Source organism: Dermacentor silvarum, chromosome 9 (assembly GCF_013339745.2).
Source record: "Dermacentor silvarum isolate Dsil-2018 chromosome 9, BIME_Dsil_1.4, whole genome shotgun sequence".
Classification (NCBI taxonomy): Eukaryota; Metazoa; Arthropoda; class Arachnida; order Ixodida; family Ixodidae; genus Dermacentor; species Dermacentor silvarum.
In genome coordinates this window covers 83,977,905-84,003,246 of record NC_051162.1, presented here as the reverse complement: position 1 = coordinate 84,003,246, position 25,342 = coordinate 83,977,905, and the positions used below count along the sequence as shown (strand labels likewise).

At 45.6% G+C, this 25,342-nt stretch overlaps 2 long non-coding RNA genes across 2 annotated transcripts in view; both read left to right on the top strand.

Annotated features, from left to right (window-relative positions):
- LOC125940416 (uncharacterized) overlaps window positions 1–25,342 on the top strand; it is a 39,293-nt gene that overhangs the window by 11,718 nt on the left and 2,233 nt on the right. The window lies entirely within an intron of this gene.
- LOC125940417 (uncharacterized) lies at window positions 19,005–22,664 on the top strand. Its single transcript, XR_007463640.1, has 4 exons — window positions 19,005–19,094; window positions 19,955–20,023; window positions 20,456–20,515; window positions 22,507–22,664. It is a non-coding gene; the product is annotated as an uncharacterized LOC125940417 (long non-coding RNA).

Genomic DNA, 25,342 nt, shown 5'->3' with positions numbered 1-25,342 from the left:
TACAGGTACCTTCATGCCAAGAAAGCAATATTGCTTTATGTCACACAGGCCGTAGTATAATTACTTCAACTTCCACCCAAAATATGTTATGTGGTTACCTTCAATTTATCTTGATTGCTAACGACGTTTTTGTTGCTTAGGCATGTTTGTAAGCGAAAAAATAAGCTGTCAGATTGAACTAACTGGTCAAGCTTTTTGTAATGAAATGGATAACATGTAATAGATTTCATACTCTGCGACAACACTAGCCTACTTCAGTTAGTTATGTAAGGTATTATGGCGCAAAAGCAACTAAGGCTATGATGCGCCATGCACAAAATGAAAATATATAATTTGATGAAAGAACTTCAAGCAACAAAGATCATTACATTAAATTTGTTTAAGAAACCTGTTTCATCTAAGAACTTAAAAACATCGTCTAGAGATACAAGTGCGTTTTCAGCTAGGATCAGGGAGGGATGAAGTGGTGTTAGTGTTTTGTAAAGTTCATAAAAATACTTCTCTCATTTATTCTCCAACGCCGGACATGTTACTAAAATGTGATTGCACAGTTAGAGATTCTTGGCATTGATCACAAACCGCTTGTTCTTCATTTTACAATAAAAAGTTATGTGTGATATGTGTGTGTCCGATGCGAACGCGACATAGAATGACTTCCATGATACGTTCCTGCTGGTATGATGTCTTCCACTCCTGCAGTATGGGCTTTACTATTTGTAGCTTGTTATTTACTTGACAGCCCCAATCCTGTTGCCACGTTGAGGTGATCGCAGCACGGACCACCCGGACGCAGTCCCTTGAATGGAAGATTTATTTCTGTTATTTTTTCACGAGCAGCCATTGCTGCGCCTTTGTCCGCCTTTCATTACCCGGGATTCCCACGTGGCTTGGAACCCAAGAGAGACGAATTACTTGACCATGTGTTTCACTTTTGCCGAGCATTCTCAGGATGCAGCCGAGAAAAGGTTCGCACTCTGATTTTCTATGGAGAGAATTAGGTGAACTGAGAGAATCTGTGTAAACAACTGCTTTTTTATGATCTCCTCTAACAATTTTTCCAAGGCCATAAGCAGGGCATATACTTCTGCTGTGAAAACCGACGCAAACTGTGGCAACCTAAAACAATTTTCCCCGTGTTCCGATACGACTGCGCCTTCCGACATGTTCATTTGTCTTGGAACGGTCAGTGTAAAACTCGGAGTAGTCATTGTATTTTTCTTGTAATTCTAAGAAATCTTGCATTATGTGTTCAAGCGGTGTTTCTTTTTTCTTGTGGTGTGTCAGAGTAAAATCACAAAAATGTGCGAAATCATACCACGGGGGCAGTCTGTTCGGTGTTCCGGCGACCTTGAGAGCTTCGCTCGGAACATTGTAGTTTCGGCACATATCTTCAAATCGAAGGATAAGTGGTCTCACGCTGTGTGGTTTGTTAGCATAGTGTATTCTGTTTGTGGTGTAAGGAACAAGAGTGTGGCATAAATGATTAGGTAGAGCTGTGATTCTAAGCACGTATGAAATTGTGAGAAATGCTCTTCGGTGCTCCAAACAGGGTTCGTTACTGTCGGCATATAGGCTTTCTACTAGGGAGGTCCTGTACGCGCCAGTTGCTAAGCGCAGTCCGTGGTTGTGTGTGGGATCAAGATGTTTGATGTGCGAGTGCCTTGCTGACCCGTAAACTATGCAACCGTAGTCAAGAATGTTGTGCACGACAGACCGGTAAATGCGTAACAGGCACGTTTGGTCAGTGCCCCAATCCTTACGTGATAGGAGCTTCAGGATGTTAAGCGCTTTGTTTGCCTTAGTTTTTACACTGTTAATATGAGCGTTGAAGTTTAATTTGCTGCCAAAAATGATTCCTAAAAACTTTTGTTTGTGCTTAGCCTGGTAATGGGCTTTGATTTAATTTGAGAACTGGGTCCGGGTGTAGCCCCCTTTATTGTGAAAATACGACTACCACAGTTTTTTTGTGTGTGTAGAAAAACGAAATCCATTTTGATCGGCCCATTTCGTCAACTTGTTTATTGTTACCTGGATTTGCCTTTCGCATGTAGACATACCCGAGGCACGGCATGCAATTGGTAGGTCGTTGACGTATGAAGAGTACATAATGTTGGACGGTATAACCGAATTTAGGGAATTCATCTTCACCACGAAAAGAGTTGTGCTTAATACGCAACCCTGTGGGACGCCATTTTCTTGAACAAAGACTCGGGACAGTGTTGCCCCCAGACGGACTTGAAATATTCGATTTGACAGCAAATCGGCCAGACATTGGAGCATTCTGCCACGTATTCCTGGTGTTGCTAGATCTTGTAGAATGCCATACCTTCATGTGGTGTCGTAATCCTTTTCTAGGTTGAAAACGACTGCTAGGCAGTGTCGTTTGTAAAGGAACGCTTCACGTATGGTATGTTCAAGACGAACAAGATCGTCAATTGTTGAGTAGCCTTTCCCGTAACCACAGTGGTGAGTATCTAGCAAGTTATCTGGTTCGAGAATGTATGTTAGTCTGATATTTATTATGCTGTCGTATGATTTAGCGAGGCAACTTGTTAGTGCTATGAGTCCATAGCTGCTAGGAGTATTTGGTGACTTTCCCGCTTTCAGGAAGGGGACAATAAAAGCCTTTTCCCACTTTGTAGGCATTTTACCCGTTTCCCAGACCGTGTTGAAAAACCGCAACAAGGCCTCCACCGCTCTTTGGGGCAGGTGGGCCAGCATAGTGTAATTTATTTTGGCAGAACCCGGTGCTGTTTTCTAAGCCGAAGAGATTACTTTGTTTATTTCATGGAGCGTTAAAGGGGCATTGAACGGTCTATCTGAACTTCCCTTGGTCGGTAGCTTTTGTTTTTTTTTTGCGGTCTGTTTGTGTTTTAGGAATGTTGCGGAATAGTTTGCTGAGCTAGATATGGTGTAGACGTGCTGGCCTAATACGTCTGCTTGGTCCTGTAGACTTGTTTGCGTGAACCGCCGTGGTTGCTCAGTGGCAATGGTGTGGGGCTGCTGAGCACGAGGTCACGGGATCGAATCCCGGCCAAGGCGGCCGCATTTCGATTTGGGCGAAATTCTAAAACACCCGTGTACATAGATTTAGGTGCACGTTAAAGAGCCCCAGGTGGTCCAGAATTTCCGGAGTCCCCCACTACGACGTGCCTCATTATCATATCGTGGTTTTGGCACGTAAAACTGCATAATTTAATTTTTAATTTTCACTTGTTCGCGTGCCTGGAGTTGAGAGTATGGGGATCGTGTAGGGAGCATAGTCGCCCTAAACTTGCGAATCTGGTCCCACATTCTCTTGGATGTTGTTCGACTCTTAATCGATGAGATATAATTTTTCCATGAATTTATTTCTGCTTTTCTACGGATATACCTCGCCTTTGCTTTCGCTTTTTTGAATAATAAGAGATTATCTTGGGTTGGGTACCTTCGGAAGATGCCCCACGCTTTGTTTTGAAGTTTTTTAGCTTCTGTGCATTCGTTCGTCCACCAGGGTTTTAGTTTCTTGCTCAAGAATCCAGAAGATTGGGGAATAGCTTCTTCTGCCGCAGCAACTATGCAAGCAGTAATGCTCTCATGCGATTCGTCTGTGCTTATGTCATCTAAGATCACTTTTCTAGACAGGCTTTTTCAGTGAATATAGGCCACTTTGCTTGGTGAAGTTTCCAACGGGGTGGTCTAGAAGGTAGTAAAGGTAGCATGGACGTTAGTTTTATGACTGCAGGCATATGGTCACTACCGTAGGGATTAGCTGTTACAGTCATATGGAGATCAGTGAACAGAGATGGAGAACACAGTGCCAAATCAAGGCAACTCATAGCTTCTGTGCTTGGGGAGCTGTACGTGGCAGCACCACTACTTAAAAGGCACAGTTCGTTACTTAGTAAAAATCTTCCATTGTTTGACCCCTGTGGTCAGTTTTTTTTTTTTTTTTGCTTCGCCATAGTATATTATGCCCATTAAAATCTCCCGCTAATAGAAATGGTTCTGGTAGCTGGAATAAAATCAGTTCTAAATCTCTTACAGTGAAATTTGTGTGTGGAGGAATGTAGAGGGAACAAATGGTAATTGTTTTGTGTGCTACAATGGTGACAACAGCGGCTTTTTGTGGCTACTAACGGTCACTGCTCTGGCTGGAATACCGTGTTTCTCAACAACAGTCACACCGCCCGACATCCGGTTAGCCTGAGTACTGTCGCGCCGTATAACCTTTTGGTTATAACATTGAAAGTGATAACCTTTAGGTTATCACTTTCTTAATTAGCCTGGTTATTGAGACTTTGTCCCTCTTTGCGCGCTCGAGAGAGCGCTTGTCTTTCGGCGTTGACGACACCGGTGTTTTTGCATCGATCTCCATCGCTCTCCCCGAGGCGCTGGAGGACCGAGAGTTGGGCGCCGAGACACCTGTCTCGGTCCTTGGGGTTCGATTGATTTTAGGGCCCAGCGGGACAGGTGTGCGCGGGTCCTTCGAAGAGGATGGAGCAGCGCTGATTACTTCCCCCACGGGGGTGAAGGGGGTGACTGCAGGACCCACACACAGTGGTCCTGCAGTCACCCCCTTGACACACAGGCCTCCTTGATGCTGCCCCCACCTGCGTCACATCGGCATAACTTCTTCTTGAAAGGTAAGACAGTCGCTTTCTTGCTTCATAGAACGAGATTTTTTCTTTCACAGTTAGTGCAATTCCTTTTCTTTTTTCCAGCAAGGGCAGGACCCTGAGTAAGCTGAATGGTCCCCTTTGCAGTTTACACAGTGTAGAGAAGAAGTGCAATTGTCAGATTGGTGATCATTGGAGCTGCATTTAGCACAGGTTGTTTGTCCTTGGCATGCGTGTGAAGCATGTCCAAACCTTTGACACTTGAAATATCGTCTGGGGTTCGGGATGCATGGTCTGACATTTACTTTTACATACCCTGCACTGACAAGGTAGGCATTTCGCTTGTTCCAAAGGTGAGTATAACGTGTTTTGTCGAATTTCTTCATCGTTTATGCGGATGACAATTCTTTGTACTTTGGTCAAGTTTTGTTCCTGGAAACCATGCAGCAGTTCCTCATCGCTCAAGCCAAGGAAGTCCTCCTCGGATATCACACCCCTGCTTGTATTTAGAGTTCTGTGGGCTGAAATTGTTACTTTGGCATCACCAATACTGGTAAGTTCCGAGAGCTTTTGTACTTGATCTTTGTCATTTAGTTCTAGGAGGAGGTCCCCGCTCGACATTTTTAAAGCTTTATATGTCGGTCCATTTTTGTCTTTTAGGCACTTGGCCACCAGGAAAGGAGAGAGCTTTCTCACAGGTGTGTTGTTTTCACTATGGATTACATGGTATGGATTACATGGAGGAATGCTGGGCTGTTGCTCCAAAAGGAGAACTGGAACGTTGCTTCGGTGTGGCCTCTGAAAGAGGCCGATCATAGACAACAGAGGTTTGTGCTGCCATTAGAATGTGTGTATGTTCGCCAACAGCGTCGACCGCCCACCACGGAGCCCAACGAGGGGACGCGGCAGAGCTTGTACACAAGTCTGCACGACGCCATTCGTACGCCGCTACTATAACCAAATATGGTGTACCCAAGGTAGGATAGCCACACAGGGTTAACCCTTGCCGCCAGCGAAAAAAGAAAGTAAACGGAAGAGAGAAAAAGACAGGGAAGACTAAAAAAGTGTGAGAGAGAGATGCAGATTTGAGGAGAGACAGGAAAAGGCAACTGCCGATTTCCTCCAGGTGGGTCAGTCTGGAGGTGCCGTCTGTGTGAAGCAGAGGCCGAAGAGGTGTGTTGCCTCCGCCGGGCGGCCTTAAAGGTCCGAACACCCAGCATCGGCTCAACCCCCAGGATCCCCCTTTCCCCAAACACGGCTAAGCCACGCACGGCTACACGCGGGAGGGTCCAACTCTCGTGTGCTCGGGTACGTGGTGTTGCAACACACCAAACACCTGCTCACGCAGATGCCCCTGCGGGGCTAGCATGCTTCAGTATGTAGACGAAAAGTTAGGTAGGGTAAATGACAGTGCTAATAAGTTGGCGAGGTCTACAACTGCGCCTAATTTGATATAGGAAAGATCAATATTACCTAAGAGAAAACATGCCAACCTAGACGCAGTTAGGATGAAAGCAGATGAATTCAGACTGGTGCTCGAGAACAAATATGCAGCTTTAGAACAGGAAGATGAAGACAACATATAAGTAAATAATGAAATCCTAGCTAGACTGATTTCAGAAGCAGCGATTGAAGAGGGACGTAAGGCCGCAAAGCAGCATGTAGGTAAGCTCTTCCAAGAGATAAAGTACCTAATAAATAAACGGCAAAGTGTCGATGTGTCTATCTGAAAAGATCAGACAGAATTCGCTGAACTGTAGAAAATGATAAACAGTAAGAAACCAAGCGATGTTGGAAATAAAGTGGCAAGTATATAGAAAGCAGTATAAAATTGGAGGATGCTTAAGCTTCGCTTTTTATGGCCCATTCACACTTGCGACTAGACGACGTCCCGCGACCAATTGCGACTGGCGACCAGAAAGCTACTCAAGAGGAACGAAGTTCACACTGACAAATGCGACCGACGAGTCGCTAAAGCGAAATGTCTCGCGATAGACCTGTTCAGGTCTGCTTGCAATTTCATCGCCGCGTAAAATAAGTGTCAGCGTATACGGACGTCCAGTTCCTTCGCATCTGATTGGTTAAGCTGTTCTGCGACTGCGGTCGCGCAACTGGAAAATCGAGCAGTGAGCGACTGGTCCGAAACGGTCGTCTTTCGAGAGAAGCGACCATTTGCGACTACTTGCGACTGGTCGCTTTGCGACTAACTTGGTCGCGTGACCTCGCAAGTCGCAAGTGCGAATGAGTGGAACGCCATAGCATTCAAAGATCCCTGACTGCTTCTCACGCTTCCCGACAACTGCAGCTTATGCAACCGTAATGGTTACCGGGAAACAGTGGCGGCGAACACTATGTACGAAGGTGAGCTTTCTGGTAGAAACGTGGCGTCTTTCGTGGGCCAATCCCGGAGATAGTGCAAAACCTCGCCGAAAAATTACATAGTTTTCAGGTTAATTTCCTTTTTTGCTTCGCACTTTTAATACGTCAGTCTGAGAATATTTAACATAAAAGCCATGCGCTGTGGGTGTTTTGTTTCATGACATTTGTTTGTGGATTGCCATTCTCAAAATTCCGAGGAATAGCTTGGTCAAGAATGTAAGACAAGGTATGAGCTACATTAGTGATAGCATGGTGTTGCGCTATTACCCGCACATACCGCACGTCATGCAAGGCGTGGCATATACATATACCTAAATATATTTGGAGGGCGTGCATGGTTGGGGATGATTTTCTCGGGTGCGGACGCTGGCGCCGACGCCGGATTTTCTGCGACACGGGGCCCTTAACGCTTTCGCGTTAAAAATGGGCGCACCATGGTTTGAGTGACATGCAAACTTGGCATAGGACAAGGCAAGATGTATGCACAGAAATAAGCAGGCTAATGTCATGAGCACTTTCTAATATACATTAAAGGCAGCAGACGTTGTGCCAGGGGGCACCCAAAGTAACAGGAGTTATTTTTAAAAGCTATGTATTTTTTTTTTGCAAAACTACCTATCACCTTCAAAGTCTCCATTACACTTAGCACATTTGTCCAATTTGCCGATTCCATTCTTCAAAACATTTTTCAAACTTCTATCACATGCTCTGGCTGTGTCCGTATAACGCCGGCTCTTAACTTCAATCCAAGTCCAAGTAGGACGCGTTGTTGAAGAGCTCGGAATTCACACACCAACTACAGGCCATCCAGAGGCCCCGCGACGTCACTGAGATTCACCACCTCCCGGTCCCATTGTGGGCGGAGCCAGCAAATTGATTGGGGAGCCGTCGGCTCCAACAATCATTTTACTCGGCACAAGAGAATATCTTGTACAACCCGAAAGTTGTGGTGATATTGACCCTTAATCCTCCATTTTAGTTCTTCTCAATTGTCAGCTCCTTTCTCGTTTTTTTTTCTTCACCTCTTCTACGCCGTGAAATCGCAGTCTAGTCATGTTCTTCATTCGAGGTAACAAAAAAAATGTCGCACATTGCGACGTCCGGTGAGTCAGGGGCGTGGGGAAGGTGAGTCATGTTATTTTAGCTTTTTATTTAGAAGTATTGAGGCGATTGCGTAATCGTGCGCGACAAAAAAAAAACTTCATTCGTGGAAGTCGGGGGACTGGTTCTCCGCGACCACGACTATTGCACCATCTCAGTGAACCAGTTCTTGGCTGAAAAATAGCATGACTTCCTTACCCTACGCGCTTTGCTCACCTGACCTCGCTTAGTGCGACTTTTTTTTCTTTAGTTTCCTCGAGTGAAGAAGAACATGAAAGGCCTGCGAGTTCACGTGGTAGTAGAGGTTAATTAAAAACAAGAAAGGAGCTAGCAGCCATTTTTCCTAGAATAGAATCGTAGATTGGATATATACATATATTAAGTGTAATGGAGACTACATTGGAAGGTGATAGGTTGTTTTGCAAAAAAAATAAATACATAGCTTTTAAAAATAATTCCGGTTACTCTTCGGTACCCCCTCGTATACATAGCTGTACAGTACCAAGAGCAGCCACGCAACCGTCATTGAAGGTAGTGATGAACGGGATACAAATGCTACTTGTATAAATAGAAGTCAGGTTAGAAGAGCTTTCCAAGACATGCCCCAAGGAAACCAAGCTGGAGCATATGGAATAACAGTCGATTTATTCAGATTTGGTGGATTATATGTTTGAATATTTTGCGACTTTTCATATGCAATAGCTTACGACTGCAAGTATACGAGTAAGCTGGGATAATGCTAGCACCACGGTAATACATACCAACACAGACGTTAAATACTTCAAGAACTATAGGCGCTTGGCTTGCTTTCAATTTTGTAGAAAATTTCACCAAGGTAATTTTCAATAGACACAGGGCAATATTTGACTTCAGTCAACCAAGACCACAGGCTGGCTTCAGGAAGCGGTATTCTACAATGGGTTATATCGATGTTCTATATTAGATAAACGATAAATATTCGAATCACAACCAGTCTGTCTATATGGCTTTCACATATTAGGAAGCGGCATTTGATTCAGTAGAGATATCAGCAGTCACATCGACATTGCATATTCAATGTTATGGGAAGCATACATGAGTATACTGGCAAATATCTACAACGACTCCACTGCCACGCTAATTCGACATGATAAAAGGTAAAAACACCTATAAAAAGAATATGGAAAGCAGGCACAACCTCTCAAACACTATTGGCTACATGTCTAGAAGAACAATTTAGGCTATCAGACTGAAAATGATTACTTAGAGGATTAAGGGTGAATATCACCACAACTTTCGGGTTGTACAAGATATTGTCTTATGGAGGAACTAGAAGAACAATTTAGGCTATCAGACTGAAAATGATTACTTAGAGGATTAAGGGTGAATATCACCACAACTTTCGGGTTGTACAAGATATTTTATTACGGAGGAACGCTGGGGACGAATTGCAACAAATTTTTTAGTAGTTTAACCGGGAAAATGCAACAATAGGACTGAAGATTATAATTGTCAGGTTGTAGTAACTTTGAAAATATGACGGTAGCACAATCGCAAGTGAGCAACTAACGCTTTATTGGGTAGGTTAATTACACATGACTCGTCGAAAGTTTTCTAAATGCGAAAACACCCGTGTACTTAGATTTAGGTGCACGTTAAAGAACCCTAGGTGGTCCAAATAATTCCGGAGTCGCCCACTACGGCGTGCCTCATAATCAGATCAGTTTCGGCATAATAAACCCTCTAATTTTTTTAAGTTCCAGCATAATTTCTGGTGCCCGCGTGCCTTCCAGAAAGTACAACACTATATTTGCGTGGCACATACAGTATGATTACACCAGCTTCGGTGAAAACGTAGACAAAAAAAAAGACAATGAACGATAACATTCGTGAAATTCCCTATGCATGCAGGCGCGACTTGACCTGAGCGATCACATTAACTTCATTGGCGGGTCAAAGCCGCTTACCGGAAAAATGGTAAAGAAGCGATAAAAACGTACGTGTGTCAAGGCCCCCTCGTAAAAGCTATCGTTCATATGCTGCAAACAGAACATGAAAGTACGAAAGCAAAAGCACACAGAGTAAGAACAAATTCCGAAGCTGGAAGGAAATAAAGTTCCACAGCTCGTTTAGCGTGCGCAAAACGACTGTAGATGCCCTGCGTAGACTACTTCAGGTCGCGCATGGCGTCACTGTGATAGCGTGATATTATCGGGCACTACCTCATATTCCAGTGCACCCTACTATCATGCATTCAAAGGGAGAGCAAATAAAGATGACTGATTTCTCAGTCACTGAAATGAGCACCTCATTCAGTAGCTGGACATTTTGATTCTTATTCACACATTTAGTACAGTAAGATGACTAGAAGCGAGGTGAAAATGTGAAAATACATCAGCAATTCTTGCTACAAAACAATAACGCCTACTGTACTTCATGCCACTAGACCTTATGATACTCGGCTAAGTCTGGGAGCGCTTATGTTATTTTTTTAATCGAAACTAGAGCTCGCCTTTCGGGGGTAGGCACAAATGCGAGTCACAAGAACAACTCTTTGTTGGGCGTACTCGTTCCGACAAAACAACAAACAACAACGCACAGAGATAGCGGCGAGTACAGGCAGCGATCATCGAACTCTCATCTGTTGGTAAAGCGCGTCGGCTATTTAGACACCACCAGTGGAAAGTTCCAGCTTAATCGCGGGCGAATACGTGCCTTACAGAAAGTACTACAATACTAATAGTGTCCCGCATACAATTCGATACCATAGGCTTGGTGACAACATAAACAACAAATAGAATCAACGTTAACAACAGAGAAACTTCTGATGCATGCAGGTGCGTCATACGCGGAGCGATTACTTCAAATTCGTTGGCGGTTGAAAAGTGGTCCGCGAGAAAAGGTTAAACATGTGATACACTATTTAAGTTTCTATATACGCAGAAGGCTTGTATAAGGTTAAGTAGCTTAGCAATGGAACGAGAATTCGAGATTAGCAGATAACCTCTACAGTCTGTGCAGGAATATGCATATCTAGGTCGAGAATTCACGCGGGACTCATCTAATGAATATACAGAAGAACAATTGGATTTGCGTGCATGCGGCAGGCATTAGCAAATCCTGAATTGGAGCTTAACACTTTTGTTGAAAATACAAGTGTAGAATCATTACATTCTACCGGTGATAATAGATGGGGCAGAAACTCGGAGGTTAACAAACCAGCTCGAGAACAAACTATGGACCACGCAAACGGTGCTGGAACGAAGGAAAGTCACAGTTTCAACCGAAAGGCGAAGCATCGATTGCGATAGCAAATTAGTGGAGAGCTATACGAAGCAAGGATAGTAGTTTAATGGGCCGTATAAGTTGTAAGCATTCGCTTACTAAACAAATCGACAAGCACGGTGTCACGCGCGCACAGGTAAACATGAACACATCTATAGCTCAATTCCCGGAAAAACTCTGAAAACGCCGGAGTGGGAAAGCGCGCCAGCAGCAGCGGGCAAATTGACCTTCGCGCTGTCTCTCGTCTCGCTTCAACGCGAACTAAACGTCGCAAGCACAGCGCATACGAATCCACCGGCACTCGGCGCATGCACTTTGTCCCCATCGCAGATGGCTTTGAAGATGAGGCCCGCGCGGGCGCGCACTTCGCCCACGTCGCAGACCGCTTTCAAAATACGGCGCACACGCGGCCGCACTATGAGCAGCAAGCGACAGAGCTGAAAGCACCCCCCTCTCCCTCTCATTCGCATCCCCACCGTGCCTCGCGCGCCAAAAAACACCGCGTACTTCCGCCATGCTTTCCTCCCTCGCGTGCGTTACATTTATTGTCGGCTCGCCGTCGTACGCTTTCGCTCGCACACACAGCGTACGGCGCGTGGTGACAATTTTATCGCCATTGCACTTTATACGGAACCTCATGGCGACGGCGACGCTGACGGCAGATATGAGCTTGGGGTGTCCATATAATTTTTATCGAAAGAAAATGGGTGTAAGGTTAAGACACAGAAAAAGAGCGTTATTTATCAGAAAACGTACAGTGGTATCCAGTATTCTAGTTCACATCAAGAGCAAGAAATGGAGCTCGGCAGGACAGTTAATGCGTAGGACAGACAACTGGCAGACCATTACAGTTGCAGAATTGGCGCCAAGAAAAGGGAGCGCAGTCGAGGATGGCATGCCTGGCGTGGGGTGATTAAATTAGGAAACCAGCAGGCAAAAGCTGAAATCCGCTTTCGCAATGCAGTGTTAGGCTACGTTCACACTTGGGAAGCGGCAAGCGGGCGGAAATGCCAAAGCGGCCGGAAATTCCGCGCACGTCCAAGTTGTTCAGATTTGTTTTGCTACCGCCGCGGCCGCCGCTGCCGCTTTCGCCCACATTCATCTTGTCTGAGTACGTTTGTCGGCGTGGTGGCGCTCATTATCGCACCATTTCGAGCGGTATGTTCATTCATTGACCCATCCGTCATCAAAAGTTCATTTCGCGCATTTCGCGCAACCTTTTGTGTCATCTGCGACCTTCGGTAAATTCCTCGTTGGCATGCCGTAATTCTCCTCACACGGGCACGGTAGCACTGAGTCACAGCTAGGTTGGTGCCTCGGCGTGATTACATTTCTTTAATAGCTTCTATTACAGGTTGCAATAACATTTCATCATTTCGTATTATTGGCGGTGCGCCCAGTACACCAAAGCTAAAACCCGGGCTGGCCCTTGTGTTGGGGCTCGCCGAAGCCTGCGCATCCTATGTGAGACTTGAGACCTATGCTCCCAATCAAAAGTCTTTATAGGAGGCATTGTCCCAATCTATTGTCGCGACGATAAAAGCACTGCGCAACGAAAAAAGAGCCCTGCGACTTCTGCAACATACCGCGCCCGTGCGAAAAGAATTGCGGAGCGCCAACGAGGAATCTGCCCAACCTTTTTTCTGCCATGGAAGTGGGAGAAGATATTGTTTTTTATACTTCTACCTACTTGTTTCCTAGAAATGGACAATGAATAAACGGAAGGCGCGCGGACACCTCGGAAGCGGCAGTGGTGGGTTCGCCCGGCTTTGCAAAAGCGCGAGAAGTTGGGTCACGCCAAGGCTTCGTTGCCGCACCTCCGGTCGCGCGACGTTGAATACCATCGCGAGTATTGCCGAGACGTTTTAGTACCACTCTTGTAGAGCAAGTGGTGGATCTAGATCGCGTCGAGCACTATCGCAGCCTACACTTTTCGTGCCATGTACAATTTTACGACCGGATGTTTACATGCTAGTGGAGCTTCCGGTCGAACGGAACGACTTTCCCCCGCGTTTCCGCCTCGCCATGGCGAAAAAATCGGTCCGAGACCGATTTTGCTCGCCGCCTGGTTTTCCGCCCGCTTTGCCGCCTATAGGCGAGTGGATTTTTCGAAGCTTTTGCCGCTTACGCCTGCTTTGAGATCAAGTGTGAACGTAGCCTTAAGTGAAAATTGCTGGGAGTGGCCTTCGGGGCCTTGCAGTGGATGTAAAAATGGGCTGATAATGATGATGATTTTCATACTGCAGTACATATTCGAAACGGGGATCGACTAAAAAGTGTTCCACGTGTTGATTATAATGATGATTTTCAATGTATGGCACATATTCACAATTGGGGGGGGGGGATTGGCCAAGAAGCTGGCGGTACATATCGTACCAACCCAATGTGATCCCCGCGTGTTTATCATTAAAATTGACAAACTGAAGCACATACCCAAAACGCGGGATTGGACAGGAAACGTGTCTGCGCGTTAAATATGATGCTGATTTCCATACAAAGCTCATACCCACAAGGGGGATTGGCCAATAAGCGGGTAGTACAAATTGTGACAACGCTGCCTAGCTCTTTGAGATCATCGCCTCACGTTAATTATTATTATGATTTCCATCAAATTGAATATATCCGAAACGGGGCATCTGCCAAGAAGCAACTAGTACGTTTAAAATATTTAAGAAGTAATGAAGAAATGCAACTCAATATAAGATTTGTCACACTGCTTAGCACGGCTGCGCCACAACCCATACCCGTGCCTCTTTCCATTGCGCGAAAGACACAGGAATGAATGGGCAAATTTGTACAAGTTCCTTAACCGCATCGCAAAAACATCATTTACCCTAGATTCCAAAAAGTAAATTTAACGTGCATCATTTTTCCATTTATTCATTTGCTCATATTACAGCAACAACCCCAGTAGAAAATCTGAAACAGACTAATTTGTATTTACTAAATAATGTTGGCGGCCGGCACCTTTGCAATATCTAAGAACTGGACAGTCCTTCGTTTAAACTAAAGGGCTAACGAGTTGCACCTTGCCAGGGTGGGCCTGGTCGGCATATTTAGGGCCCGAGAGGGCGTGACTAGGTTTGAAACCACAGGCGTTACGATGACGACGTGACGAGAGTAACATGTCACGAAGCTAGAATGAAGACAATGGAACGACCACAACGGCATCAATACCCGGAGCCCAGGCATAGTCACCCAATTAGGTATCCTACTAAGACCACTCGATCGGCGTAAGAGGCTCGCTAGATAGATAGATAGATAGATAGATAGATAGATAGATAGATAGATAGATAGATAGATAGATAGATAGATAGATAGATAGATAAGCTCAAAATGACTGAAATGGGCAAAGAAGGCTCTTCGCATTAAATACCGGCAGAAAAGATTATACCATGAATGTCGACGGTAATGGCGATTAGCATTGAAGCAATGTATCTACAAACTATACTGCCGCCGCCGAGACGTGTTATGTTTGAGGCGTGTATGCAACTCGATTTTTCCTCGCACTTCCCACTAAACATGCTGTGTCACATAGAGGCGCCGCTGCCATGTGCGCCCGTGGGGCTTCTGTGATAAAGAATCAGCCACATTTCTCTCAATATACAGTGTGTTTCTAGGAATATTTTAGGTATATATAAATATAGCCTTTTCGAAATGAGGTGACGGTTGCTTCAGAGACACGCCGCCAGAGGTTGGGATCTTGGGACCATGGTAATACGTGGTAGTTAGTAGTTAACAAAAAATACTGTCAGCCCTTCTAATGGGGTGGAGATGGAATACCAGCGAAGCTGTACTATGGTGGGAATTATGTATTTCCAATTGTGACTATTAAGGTGTGATGATGTAATTGGTTATTTGAACTATTAAGCAGTGATAAATATATTTTCATTTATTATTGCGATAGCAATTATATGGACACTTCAACCGGATTTCTGCCGTCGGAGTCGCCGTGAGGTTCCGTATAAAGTCCAAGGGCGATAAAATCGTCGCCGCGCACCGCATGTGCGAGCGAAAACGCGTGGGGCACGCGCGCTATTAAGGAAAGCGCACGCACGGCGGAAAGCAAACGCGACCGTCGCGCGAAAGGCCGTGGAGGTATGGGAGGGAGGGAGGTGGGGCGACGCTCTGCTGCGGCACCAAAGGCGTATCTTGCAACCGGGCACAAGGGGAACTGTCCACTCAATCTCCCATGCGATAGCAAGAAAGTGGGAAGGCAGCGCGCCAGGGAGGGGGAGGGCGCAGCTTCTACTCTGCCAACAACTGTGCTCGTACTGTGCCCGGCTGTGGCGGTCGCCCGCAGCATGTCTTATCTCCACACGGCTCTGACCTTTGTATGCGCTGTGCATTCGCCGCTCAGTTTCCGTTGAAGCGACAGACCGCACGAACCTTCGCTCGCTGCGGCGGCTGCGCTTGCTGCCAGCGTTTTGACAGTCGTTGTCTGCTGTCATTCAGTGTTATCTATTCATGTTTGCTTGTGCGCGCTGACACCACGCTTGTTAATTCAGTTAGCGAATGTGTCCAACTTTATGCAGCCGATGAAACTACTATCCCTACTCCGAATAGCTCTCTACTAATTTGCTATCGCAATTGATGGTTCGCCTTTCGGGCGAAACTGTGACATTTTAGTGACCACAGGGACCATGGCCTTATGGTAGCTACGGTACACGGCCATAGGGTGTACGGCAAAGGTTGACACGTTCTTCATCAACACGTCACCAACGGCGCGCGCGTTCGGTGCGAACGCGGGCAAAACCCCGCTGCCGTCGACAATAGTTGTGCGCCTTGTTTGTGTGAGCGCACACAACCGCTGTCAAAACGCTGGCTACGTGACAGAATGGCTCAACGCCGTTGGCGACACTGTTAGGGGAGAGGCGGGCGAGAGCCCAGAGAGAGCCCAGAGAGGCGGCAGAGGCCGGTAGGGCTGCGCGCATGCGCCGCAGTGGGAGGGCGGGCACGCACACGCAGTCTAGCGTGCCTCGATGCCCTCCTCGCACACTGCTCCCCTTTCACTGGGAAGTCGTGTTTGCTCTCCGCCGTGCGTTCGCTCCCCGTGAAAGCGCGCGTCCCGCGCCCTCGCGCTCTTTTACTCACATATACAGCATACGGCCAATGAAAGCTTTTTATAGAGCGCGACCAACGCCGCACGCATTTTGTGCGAACGCGGGCAAAACGCCGACGGCGTCGACAACAGTGCTGTGTGTTGCCGGTGCTGCTGCATGTCCAAGTTTGTACAGCAGATAAAACTACTATCCTTACTCCGTATAGCTCTCTACTAAGTTGCTATCGCAATTGATGCTTCGTCCTTCGGGTGAAACTGCGACAACTTTTTTAGATGCGAAGCAGCTTATGGTCGGGGCTATGTCACTCTCTCCCTCCCTCCCCCCCCTCCATCCATCCACCGTGCGGCGTCCACACATGCACTACGCATGCGCATCCTCATCCCTCTCCTCTCCTTGTCTCATCTCTCCTCTCGGCATTCCTTCTCTCCTCTCCGACGCTCCTCTCCTCTCGGGATTGCGCAACGAATGGCAACACCTGCGGCTCCGCGCGCTATAATGCGAAGCAGCTTAGGTTAGAGGCGCGACGGTAGGCGCTGCATACTCCACTGGGGGGCGCCACTGTAGCTCGCGTTATAATGACGCGCGCTCCACTCCTCTCATTCTCCTCCCGCAGCGCCGCGATGAGTGCCACGGACAGCGGCAGCGTCAACGCCAGTGTCAGCGCCGTGGACAGCGCCGCGGAGAAAGAGGTCTCGAGCCGCTGCCACGAAACGGCAGCGGCGACAGGCCGATCCCGAACTTCGGGCTCGCGAAGCCGGTAGCTACGTACCTCAACCTAACGGAAACGACTAACTGAAAACTAATGGGTACTTGAGTCGACCCCATGGCTGCTTCGCATACTACTCAGGGTTCCCCTACGGGAAGATGGTGTAATTTTTTCTATTGCCGCACTCGACCATCGAAGAGTGAGCCCTTAACAGCTTCGCTGTAGAATGACTAATTACCTCCTAAACTTTTAGTTTCGTCGGGCTCATTGAAATCAGGAAGTTGAAGCGATCTCTCCGTACAAGCCATATCAAGTTTTGGACATGCAAAAAAAGAGGGGTTACCCGCGCACGAAACCGCAACTGAGAAGCTGCAACGAGCGCAAAGCCGCACCCCCGAGGCGACTTTCAGCTTGCATTACCCAGCAAAGGGTAATCAGTGAGCTGCTGCTCCGCACTCCACGCTGTAGCAGCGCGCTGGCTGCCAGCTGCTGAGTGGCCTAACAGAAAGACGTCTTTGCGCTGGCTGCGGACCCCTAGTTCCAGCTTCGCGCGCTCTGCAATCCGAACTATATTTTAAATAATACCTAAAGTCTCCATAGAAACACCCGGTATATGACGCGCCTTCAATTCCGCCCAAGCTGCAGAGAAATGCTAAACACGTTTTTTTTCCAATTGAAAAGTGGCACCTAGTTACAGAGTTACCCGATTTGACGTTAAAGAGGTGCACTGAAACGGCACGTAGCCCATAACCCAAGTTGACTGCTCCAAGTCGGCGTGAAAGAGATTCATTGAAGGGTGTTACAAACTAAATGGCACATACCCAGTTCCGCAGCCCCAGTGCCCCACGGTTCGTTGAAGCCACACAGGTACACATGTCACATACCAACTGACCCAAGTTGGTCCGATGTTTTGTTTCGAAGCATGTTCCTTCAGCACAACCGCCCGATGCATTAACCATTCAGCCATAAAAAATCTAGTGATCTAGATTGGCGGGGAAACTGTGGGAGACATACATACATACATACATACATACATACATACATACATACATACATACATACATACATACATACATACATACACACATACATACATACATACATACATACATACATACATACATACATACATACATACATACACATACATAGGCACATAGATATATACACAACCACCGAAAACTGCGTGTGAGCAGGGCAATCGCAAAAAAAAAGTTCGGCAGAACCAATGCCACGGTGACAGTTGAGGGTCATGCGTTTAGCACCTCGTCTATGTGGTGACGTACAGTATTGCCACCTTCGAAACGAGCTAGGGATGAGGCGTGTAAGGCAGTGCGACGTCTCCTTCGAGCTCTCCTACTGGCACTCAGAGCCATTTAGCGACGCCACTGCAAAGCCTGCGTTGTAGATTTAATGGAAATGCATTGGGCGCTTGCGTTGTAGTTGTAAAGAAAAAACATTTTTAAGAGCAACTGCGACAGCAATTCCTGTGTGCGTTTGGCATTACTGAGTTTTGTGCCAGTGCATCGTAGAACAGTATTTAAATTAGTATCAAACGTCGTGCAAGAATTTACTAAAAGTGGTCCCTGAGCACATGTACAAAAATATATTCCCACTCAATTTTGCGGAAGCAGGATGAATAAAGCCCTAAGCGTATCGCAAATTTGTCATGCATATAAATAAACGCTGCCTTTAAAATATATACATATATATCCGGTTTCCTGTTTTTGGGTGTATTTTTCTGCAAGTCTTCGACGCTTCAGGGTTTAAATCAGCGTGACGGACATTGGTTAGCTGACAGCAAAGACGTTCAACCGCACACACTTCGTCAGGTAAACAGCTACGCCAAACTTTTTCTCCACGTGCACCTCAACGTCCTGCCTAAAGAGAGATTTAAAACAGATCTGCTCTCGTGTCTTTGTCAGACTTGCAGCTGTCGTACGACTAACGACTTGGTTGAATACTCTCATTGTTTTGCTCAAGGTAGGTACTTCGTATCTCTGGGGGCAGTCAATACATAATATCCATCTTCGGTTTTATACTTTGCTACCTCGTGTTCGTTCGAAGGACCTTCCATTAGTAGTGCGTTGTCTTCTGCTATACGTGTCCTCTGTGAAGCTTTTACTGCGCGAACTTGACATGGTCAACTAATATGAACACCGTTATTCTGAAAACTTAGTATTAAAAGCTACGATTAAAAGTATAGGTTTTATGATTTTGATACATAGCAAGAGTCATTTGATTGGCTTTACACGATGTGTGCAAGAGAGTCCTGTGAGAAATCCTGGATAAGGTGTACCAGGAAATTAGTCACTAAGCTTTTTGTTCTCAAAGTAGCAACATTGCCGGGATAACCTTCACCATTTTGTTATGCTGTTCCAAATAGTTTAAAGCAACAGCGCGCACATAGCGAGAGGGGATTTAATTGTGGCCTTCCTTTCTACATGCAAGTACTTCATACTACACTGACAACAAATGCGGTGACGTTTCGCCGCATCATGGTATACAAACGCTCGTATGTAATAATGTTTCCTCTCCTGTAATCATTGTGCAGTCGTCTGCTATCGTTCCACACACATGAGCCGCACTCGTTAGGTGTAGTGTCCCGTACACAAAATACCGCATATGAGCTATAGTGATAGCGGTAACGTAAAGGAGCAGTGCTACAGAAGCACACGCAATTTTTTGAAAATGACAGGTTTACAAATCTTTTAAAATTGCATAAAAAGATTGAGCGCACTGATTGTATATAGAACACAACACGCACTTCCAGTTTTGGATCTATGTGAGCTGTGTTTTGTGTGTCGCAGGAGATGTACAATTAATTCCCTTTGTCTCTACAGGCAACGAAGTCAGGCTCACTGCTAACATGAGATTCACGTCTACCTTTTTGCTCCTTGCAGTATTAGCAGGTAAGTGGATCGTGTCAAATGGTACTGCATTGCATTATATCAGTGACAAAAGCATTTCCAAAATAAATACAATATTCACTACTGAACACGGAGCAGAAAGTAGACACACAAGAGTGTTAGAGAGCAGAAAATGCAAGCACCAATGGAGGTGCAGCGATGGTAGCGGTGAGATTCCACAATATATTTACATGAATGGATAGTCTCTCATGTCACCCTATTAGAAGCAATGTTATTGACTGGTGATTTCTTCTTTAGCATTAGTTGAAGCTGCAGATAGCTTGCACTTGGCGCTACAGATGCAGCTGCTCACCATGTTGGTTCACGTATATGGCGCGTAGGATTACGTCAGTGCGAGTCGTCTATACCTGCTTGGAAAACATTGGTTCTCTTGGGAACTTTTCCCTCTTTTCTTGTGCCCCTACCTTTCCGCAGCGTTCCTTGCCATGATCACTGCAGCAGAAGACAGACGCGACGACAGGCGCAGTGGAGACGGTAAGTATAAAAAGGCGCATGTGTGTGTGTGGTGTAACACATTTGACATTCAAATCAAGTATTACGAAGAAAGAAGCCGGCTTTATTATCAACCGTTGAAATAGTTATTACCTAAAAATATGCACCAGAAAAGTCTGTGTCAGATCTCCCATCTGCAAGAATTTCTTGTGTGTTGTTCAGTGATTATAACTTTTTTCCGTATTCTATATTTTATTTTGGCGTCTTGATGAGCATTTAAACACTATAATGAATTTACGTGCGACATAAACGATAGCAGCAGGATGCCGTCACTAATAAACCCAGCTGCAGACGCCATCCCGCTCGTTCGTAGTGTATTGATGGCTTTTGAAATTTTACATTCAAAAATAATTTACCCAGATCAACGCAAGATTCTTGCGTGGTAATGTATCGTCGCATCTCAATATGGACACAAAATTCTTGAGAACCAAAAATTTTGCTCCTTGCTGAATAATATTCAATCATTTCGCCCAGCGAATGATTGTTTACTGGCATGTTGAACATTTGCGCTAATATACATTGGCCAGAGCAATAGGTTGCGCTTCTTTTGACACATCCTTGCACCATTGTAACATTGAAATCGTCAAGTATATGGAAGGTGGATACTTTTATATTGTGAAGATATCTGTAAACAAACATGCGACTAATTCTCACCTTATTTACGGAATTTCAGAACGTTTGGTGACTGCAATAAACGCTACACCTGTTCTGTGTATATAAAAGTTCCAACAATTTACGAATGTTTTAGTAATAAATTAATTTGCTGGGTCTATATGAGCAATTTTTTTCTGAACTCTTCCTTGGAGATAGGCTCGGTAATATATAAATTTTCCACAACTTCTCTTTACTACCATTTACAGACAACAGACTTAATATAAACACATTCCTAGGTACCTAAACGTCCTTTCACGTGTGGAGCATTACTGTAAGCAATTTCTTACGCGTATGATGTCCCCTTGTCCATCAGGGGCCTTGTAAATAGTAGGTTCAATAGATTACCAACACTACAATAAGAAACAAACCGTATTCTTGAGCATTCACTATGGGGATGATGTCACTTTGAGCAAACAACGATTAGATGAGCTCGCGGTGCATATGCCCTGCCACAGTGACAGGCGTGAACTGAAAATATTGTCCCAGTACAACATTTTTAACCACTTTTTGTGCTTTCGTATTCTTATTGGCAATAACGCTCGAATATTTGATGAGCACGTCCTTATTTTTAGCAGCCAAAACCCATTAGCTGGGACAGTGGCTAGGATTATAGCAACCAATTTACACCTCATGTATGTCTTTGGGGTTCTCGCATTCATGTTTGCAGCGCGTATTTGAATATACTTATACAAAAGCAAACAAGTATACTGGACGATCCCTGGCCAGAACTTGTTCAGTCGAGCGCTTGCCCAGTCTACTTGTTTCCTTCTGTGTAGGTGCTTCTCACTTCTGCGCTGCAAACATGAAGGGAGATCCAGCAACCAACGAGCCCGCCTCGCCGATTTCTCGCCAGTGGGTTGTCCATTGAGGAGCTGCAGGTTCCAAAAACTTTACAATTTAGAACTTTTAGAGCTTCGTAATATCTGTGTAGTTTTGTGACTAACTCCGTCTGCAAGCGGTGGTGTCCCCACTTGTCTTCTAGGGACCGCTACAGGCACTATTGTGATATAAGAAAACCATGTGCGCTTCGTCAAAAAGGTAGTACTGTGTTGCAGGAGGACGACCGCGTGCCCATCGCCAAAACCTTCCTTTACAGCGGGGTCGGCTGTGAGAGCTTGTCGGTGCTGTACCTCCTAGCTAGAGCATTTCTGGGGTGCTCTATATTTTGTTTACCGTGTTAGGTGTTTCAAGATATTGCAATTTCGTAATTAGAAAACTTTCTGCGAGGACACCCTGTGATTACATCTGCTTTAGCAGCATTATTTACTTGAGAGATTTAGCTGACGTGACTACAAATAACCATCTTCACTTTTTTGCAGGTCAAGGCACCGGATGCCCAGACCTCGCTGCCTGCACCCGAAGCTGCCATCTCAAAGGATTCGGTGTAGGCGCGTGCGTTGGAGCTCGACTAATGATCTGTTTGTGCACCTAATTTTGATGGAAGTCCTCCATTGCTTGGCAATAAACGTTGCCTATTCGTACGCTCTTGAATGTGTGGTGTTTACTGTCACAATGAGACATTCGCTTATTTCAACCTAATTATCATCTTAAATACACTATCAACTTACTCGCATCTGGCAAACGAACGTTGTAATGGTGTTTCAAATGTTCCAGAGTTACCGAAACGCTTCTCTTACTTGGTCTAAAACAGTTTGCTGTGAACAATTTCACCGAACACAGGAGGATCTGAAACTCCACAAACGAATGCTTCTTTTCCTATCATGAATTACAATTTGCAGTTTTAACATGTGTTTAATGCGGCGGTTTGCGACTTGGCGATTTTAAAGATACCGATTCAAACGGGCACTGTCCAACTTCATTGCATATGCAGCTGTGTGCTCAACGGTTGCGATTTTCTCACATCTCGCATAAGTTTTCAGCAGATTAAATCTGCGTATACCGCATGTTCGCAATATAGACACAGCCGAACTGGCTCTTTTTGCAAGACTTGAAATTTAATCATAATGTCTGCCATAATATTTGACCAGAACCTAAACGAAGCAAGACTGGTGGCGTTCCCACCAGCGTCTCATACTTGTCGAGAAAAAACGTGAATAAATAACCGGCAAACTTTATTTGCCAAAACTATGGAGACAAACCCCACGCACATGCAGCCAAAGCCACTGCTGATGACGAAAGTTTTTTTTCTACACGCGGACACGATCCTTGGGAACCAAGCCCTTAGCAGCTTCGCTGTAAAAGTTATATTTTTTCACTGGCACACTTACTGTATAAAGTTTATGCGGCGCAGATTCTGCACAGAAGATTAATTTCAAACCCGCTTGCACTCACAGCAAGTAAAACTATACAAAATGATTGTTTGATCTAGAGCAGCATAGACTGCCCATACTAATACCCTTCTCCGTGCCTAGGGTGCGGATATAGGTTTTAACATACAGCAGTCCATGAGCTTTTCACGCTGACTGCGTGCCAGAGACAGGTAGGCCGCCTTACGCTTGATAAGCCATGACAAGCGCTGAGCTCTTTATGGGACTAACGGACTAATGGACTAATTAAAAAATCTTAGGACTAACGTTAAGAGACAGGAAGAGAGCGGTGTGGATCAGAGAACAAACGGGGATAGCCGATATTCTAGTTGACATTAAGCGGAAGAAATGAAGCTGGGCAGGCCATGTAATGCGTAGGATGGATAACCGGTGGACCATTAGGGTTACAGAATGGATACCAAGAGAAGGAAGCACAGTCAGGGTCGGCAGAAAACCAGATGGGATGATGAAGTTAGGAAATTTGCAGGCGCAAGTTGTAATACGCTAGCGCAAGACGGGGGTAATTGGAGATCGCAGGGAGAGGCCTTCGTCCTACAGTGGACATAAAATATAGGGTGCTGCTGCTGATGGTGATATATATACACGGTGTTTGACGTAACTTGAAACAAGGATTTTCATAACGTGGTTAACCGCAGCTCGGTGAAACCAACGACAAATGCTGTGCTGTCTTCCGGCGCTCCTGAAGATATTTTTGTATTCCGCCTAATTAGTTAAACGAAGGTCAAACATTCAAATGTTGATGATTCACTTTAGGCACCACCATATATATATATATATATATATATATATATATATATATATATATATGAAAGACATCGTTCTTTGGGCGCGGTGTTTATTAAATAAACAAAGTGCAGGCACACATAGAACAGCAAACACATTTAATTGCAGCGTGTCGGCCGGCCGGGGTCGGTCCGGCCTTCATCAACACCCCGGGCAAGACGGCGAAAGTAATTGTTTTTTTTTAGGGGCGAAGCTCCTTAGGGTGTGGGTCTGTCCCTCCTCTGTAGTATGTAGTAGTAGTAGTAGTACTAGTAGTCGTCGTCGTCGTAGTAGGTAGCCACGTCTACTTTTATGAAAAAAAACACCGCATATCCACGGGGTGAATGATAATGAGTGGGCGAAGCTCCGGAGGGAATCATCGGTAAACCGTGAATCTTCCGTGTAATTCGCCCAGTCTCGCCACACTAAATCGAATGATTGACTTCCACCAATGACACGCGCCATATGTGACGTCATTCGTATTTTATAACAGCACCCTTCATTATAGTTGCACCATCTCCCGCTTAAGGGGACGCTAGCACAAACGCGTTAGAAACGTGCAGTACTCTCTAGTAAGGGGGAGAGGCAACAGCGTCTTACGCAGCCGTTTACACATGCCGGAACGTGCACCGCGTTTGCCGACGCCATCAGCGTTTATGAATACGGGGGTAAGGCGGAGAGGCCACAGCGTCTTACACCAGCTTCTTACACGGGCCGTAACGCGCTAGCAAAAACGCGTTAGAAACGCGCAGTCTTTCGTTAATGTTGGGTATTTATTGTTATCGTGGTGCGTGTGTGCCTAAAGAAAAGTTGCAGTGGCTTAGCTCAGCTATGCCAGGATATACGTAGCGTTAGCAAAGGTTCAGCTGATTATTCTTAGCTTTCCTGGTTGTCTAGATTGTCAAGGATTAGCTTGATTGTCATGCTTACTGCTGCTCCAATGACACACACGCGGTGTACGTATTATGTGGCACATGTATATAGCCTTCTTCTGTTCATTCCTCCTACGCTCAACCGCTAATTGCCAGGCAACTACTTCGGGATCCGATGAGTCAAGCTTCTTCGTTCTTCTGCGCTGTTGAGCACCATTTGCGCTCTCCTTCTT